This window comes from Mus caroli, chromosome 8 (assembly GCF_900094665.2).
Source record: "Mus caroli chromosome 8, CAROLI_EIJ_v1.1, whole genome shotgun sequence".
NCBI classification, from domain to species: Eukaryota; Metazoa; Chordata; class Mammalia; order Rodentia; family Muridae; genus Mus; species Mus caroli.
Genome location: NC_034577.1, coordinates 84,651,622 through 84,657,214, shown reverse-complemented (window position 1 = coordinate 84,657,214; position 5,593 = coordinate 84,651,622).

Sequence of the window (5,593 nt, the reverse complement as noted above, 5' to 3'; positions counted from 1 at the left end):
AAAAGAGGCCCATTAGACTTGCAAACTTTATATGCCCCAGTACAGGGGAATGCCAGGGCCAAAAAGTGGGAGTGGGTGGGTAGGGGAGTGGGGGGGGGAGTATATTGGGGACTTTTTGGATAGCATTGGAAATGTAAATGAGGAAAATACCTAATGAAAAATACATAAAAAAATCATAACGAACAGCATGATTATAAAATTGGGGAAACTGAGTGTTTTGTTTTAAATGGGGAAACGTTAAGGCTTTCCCAAATGGTGTTCTACTATGCTCTTGTGATCCAACAGTGTGTAATAAGTCTGATTGTAGAATTTTTTGTACTTGACTGCTGGTGGCTCTTGTTCTCCCTACTCCCTCATTTCTTTCCTGCCTCTCTAGAAAAGTTAGGGATCGATCAAGAGCAGGAATGGTTCTTATTTTGGTGCCAGCAGAATATGCAGACACCCTCTCCTTAACCACACAGTACACTCTGAGCAGTGTCATTTCCAAAGACATAGTGGACCTGCTTAGTAGGTCATCCCTGTGCCTCACAAAGCTCAAGAGTTCATGTAAGAAAACTTCTTACAGTATTTTTGGAACAAGCATGCATGTGTATGGGTGTGTGTGTAGGTGTGTGTGTATCTGTGTGTGTCTGTATGTCTGTGTGTCTATGTCTCTCTGTGTGTCTGTGTCTCTATTGTGTAAGTATCTGTATGTGGGAAGCGGGTGCGGCTGCATGGGCCAAGTTGTTTACTGCCTTGTCCAAGCAAGCACAGTGAGGCTGCATGCATGGGCTGCCTGACAGACTGGACTGTTCCTCGTGATCTGGACCTGTCAGCCTATTGGTGACCGATCTGAGCTCGTGCCTGGAGAGTGTGTGAATTCTGACTGGATGAGGTGGGGTAGAGCTAGAAGGAGGTCAGTCGGAGAGAGTATAGGACTTTAGCCCTTGCTGCGAGAAGGACGGAGGTAGTAGAAGAAGCTGCTGGGGAAGAGAGCTGTAAAGGAAAAAGCCACAAGTAAAGAAGCCATTGTGTGAACCCGACTTGGTGTCCGTGTCGTTTGTGTCTTCGCGGGCAGCGAGGACTACGGAGACCGGGACATCTGTGTGTGTCTGTGTGTCTCTATGTGTGTCTGTATTTGTCTATATTTGTGTCTGTGTGTTTGTATTTGTGTTGCATGTTGATTAGTGATACCTTCTAAGGCAATGTAAATACAAGTACACACAGGTCTAGATAAGTTAAAAGTAAAAGGAAGGCACCAGACATAACCTACAGATACTCAAAAGGAAATAGAGGTCTCAACATTAATATTGAATAAATTAATAGAGTAGAAGGAAAAAAATAGGAGCTTTAATTATGACTAAAGGGTCAACTTGCCAGCAAAACATGACAATCCTTAATTCATAGACAGCTAACAACAAAGTCACATATACTCAACAGGATATCTTGAGTTTGATTCCCAGAAAGCAGGCCTGGACACAGGCTTGAGTGCAGTTTGCATGGGGGATGGTGTTACCAGAGAGCACTATGGGTAACTGAGGAAGAGGGAGGGAATGCTGGTGTGACTGCACTGTGTGCTATTTTACCTGACACATTTTGATTCCTTAATGATTACCCATGGTTCATCCAAGGCTATCAGCATAATTCCAAGGGCAGGTTAATAAATGTTTCTGGTCAGGTATTACTTAACATCTAGTACCCGTTCTTTTGGATATTTGCTTTTGGGGCTACTATGAGGATTATTAACAGAGATTTTAATTATATTCATATATTTTGTAATAATATAACATTGATAGTAAAGATCAAATGAAAGGAGAGCAGAAATGTAGTCATAAAAATATCTCATTATATTCTATTCCTCCCCACACATTGAATTGTTTATGTACCAACTTGCATCTTCCTTACTGTCCTCATTAGGGTTTTATTTCTATGAAAAGATATTGTGACCAAGGCAACTCTTATAAAAGACAGTATTTAATTGGGGCTGGCTTACAGGTTCAGTCCATCATCATCATCATGGCAGGAAGAATGGCAGCATCAGGCAGGCATGGCACTGGAGGAGCTGAAAGTTATACATCTTGTTCCAAAGACAAACTGGAGAAGGCTATCTTCCAGGAAACTAGGAGGAGGGCCTCAAAGCCCACCCCCACAGTGACATACTTCCTCCAAATAGGCCATACTTCATAGTGCAAATGCCTGGACTGAGCATAGTCAAACCACCATACTAATGAAGTTTTATTCCAATGAATTTGATTCTAGCTCTTATAGAAAACATGTGAATGGTTTATACACCAAATTTATATTAGACCATGTGGGTTTGTTTGTATAGTAATTTCTGAGCCATATCTTTTATTTCTGTCCATGTTTTTATTTTCTTCTTACTCCTTAACACAGTTTTATTTATTTCGGTTTGAAAAGTTCCTTTGGAAGCCTTTAGATCACAAGTTTGATGGAGACATAGTCTCTTACTTATTTCTGTCTGCAGATATCCACATCTCCATCCTCCTTCCCACTAGGGTGGTCTCAGTTTTTGCCTTCAGGTCTATAAGATTTGTGTCAACTCTCTTCCTAGATTGTTGCATATAAGTTGAAGAAAGACATTGTTTGAAGTTTAAGGGCTGGATGTAGATGTCCCTCTTTTCTAGGGAGGAAAGTGCCTCTCTATTCTGGATGCTTGGACTTGGTTGCATACCTGCCTTCTTCAGAATATTTTTTCACATACAAAAATCAAACAGCCAGCCTGGCCTGCCTAGATTTCCTTAACTCTTATGAGGACACTTTGGTGTGTGAACACCGGAACTGTTGATGCATCATGGGAAGAGACAAATGGAGGATCTGGGTCGCTGTTTTGTTCCATCAACTTTACCAATGAGCCAGGTATCTCAGATCCATCAGTATGCAAATGTCCTCTCTTATAGTCACCTCTGCTTCACTGTCATTGCAAAATATAAAATGGGTTGTCATTTTCTTCTTGTAAACAATTGGATTTCTTTTAATGATTTTATTTTTTACACAAACACATACACACACACACACACACACACACACACACACACACACACGTTGAATTGCCCAAAATGGATGCTTGGAATGGAACTTACACCCTATAGTGCCACAGACTACCCAAGTCTGGTATGGGGGGTCTTCTGACATGATAATCCTCGAAAGCTAGGTGGGTAAGGATTCAGTAATGACAAACAGAAACAAACACAGAGTCACTTTGAATCTGAGTGTATTTTGCAGCTCTCAATCAAGGATTTTTATACTTAAAAAATATATATATATATTTATATTACATATATTACATTATAAATATATATATTTATATTAATATATATATTACAATTCTGAGAAGTTTTGTTCAGTGAAGCAGTCATGGATAGGACAGATATCATTATAGTCACTTGGCACAGGAAAGCACAAAAATCATACAAGGCTATCAGCATAATTCCAAGAGCAGGTTAATAAATGTTTATGGGCAGATATTATTTAACAACATCTAGTACCTGTTCTTTCTGTGAATCTTCGAAAGATAAATTTAAACTATTTTAATTCTTTTTATTTAAAACTTTCTAAAACAATATACCAAAGCCCAATTCTGATGACACATGGGTAGCCATATGAAATTTTATTGTTGGAAAAGTTTTTCTCTATCAATACTATCTTGTAAATGATTTATGAAGTGAAGCCCTGATTTCCCCAGAGATAAGGTCATGGCTAGTGCCCCCATCTCAAGGGATGGTCTTGTACCCATTATTCTTGCTTAAGATATTATCCTAGGCCATCAGGAACATCTCATAAGTAAGAAAAAGAATAAGAGAAGATAAAACAGATAAATTGTCATGAGAACTTATGGTTCAATTTTTTTTTTTTCTGGGCAAGAATTACACAACTGGTTCCAGGAGACCTCCATGTTTTGAAGTCTACCACCTCAGTCTGTGGAACTTACCACACAGATCCTACTGGAGATTGTGGGGCACTATTCAATATCAACATGGGCTCTGTCTCTTTACAACTGAGCCAATCTCTCCATTCCCAAACAATTTAATTTTTTTAAAGTATTATTTTACTTACCTCTCCTATTCCCACTCCAGACATCAAAAACTCCAAAGACTGCCCTTTCCAGTCCCACACAAAAAAGTGTTTCTCTCAATTCCTTAAACAGGGTCAAAGCAAAGCTAAATAAATTATATATACATATACATATACACACACACATATATATATATATATATATATATATATATATATATATATATATATCTTGACCATTTGCCACAAAGTTTCCAAATGTTCTGCAGAGAGACACATGCTTCTTTGTTTCTGGGCTTGAGAAACAGAAATAATAACACATAGTTAAACCAGAAATCAAGCAATACATATTCTGTTTATTTTGCCCTACATTCCAGTGGACTTAAGGCCTAACATTTGGGACATTTTAAATAATTTATAGATAAGGTCTGTAGATGTGCATCAGCCATCAAGAGCAATGGCTGTTTTGTAGAGGACAGGTGTTCAATTTCCAATACCCATTTATTGGTTCTCAATTTATAACTCCGTTCCCTGGAGTCCTGAAGCCCTCTCTCTTCTGGCCACTGTGGGTATTGCATGCATATACTGCATAGACATATATGCACACAAATACTCATACACATAAAATAAAAATAAAACCTCCAAGAAAGAAAGATCTCATAGAAAGAGGCATGTGTGGATGACTAGCCAAAATATTGTGGTTCACTGAGTTTATTTGACATAAAAACAATGGAGTATTTGAGTAAGAACTGTTCCTATAGTCTCAGGCATTCAAACACTCCTTGACCAGTCAGTGCTGGTGTTTGGAGATATTTAGGAGATGTAGCCTTATTAGAGGAAGTATGTCAGTGGAGGTAGGCTTTGAGAATTTAAAGCTTCCTTGTTTCTAGTTCACTCTCTGCTCTGAGCTTACATTTAAATATTATGAGCTCTCAGCTTTCTGTTCCAACCATCTGACTTGCTACGTGTCACCATGCTTCTGCTCTGCCATTGCAGACTCCTCTACCTCTGGATACTGTCTCTTCCTTATGTTGCCTTTGCTCTATGTGTTTCATCAGAACAACCAGGAGTAACTAATACAAACATTGTGTTTAAACATCCCTGCTCCAAAAGCAGTGAGATCATTAACAGAGAAGGTGTGCATTGGCACTTCAGGCCACCAGGCAAGAATAGTTGGCATATGAAATAAATGTTGGCTGAGGAGTGGGATTAGAAAACTTCCAAACTTGAGAGCATCTTTTCTAGGAAATAGCAGCCCATGGCAGCTGGGAAGTGTGCAATGTTCCCAGCCAAGAAACACTGGGGATGTGAAGTGCTCTTAATTCTCCAGCTTGTGGTGGGAATCCTAACCCAAGGCTTCTGCCTACCTCCATGCATTTGCTTGCTGGTGCCTACCTTGAGAAGTTCAAAGTGCACTGAGTTTTTATTTCAAATAGAAGTATTTGCATAAGAGATTGGATGAGTTTGTGGCCATTTGGTATCAGAGAGTAGGCAGTGTCTTTAAAGATAAAGAAGAGTAAACTCTTAGTGGGCATGGCTTGGAAGTCCTAACAAACACCCAGGGAGCTCTTTGGAGGAGGGG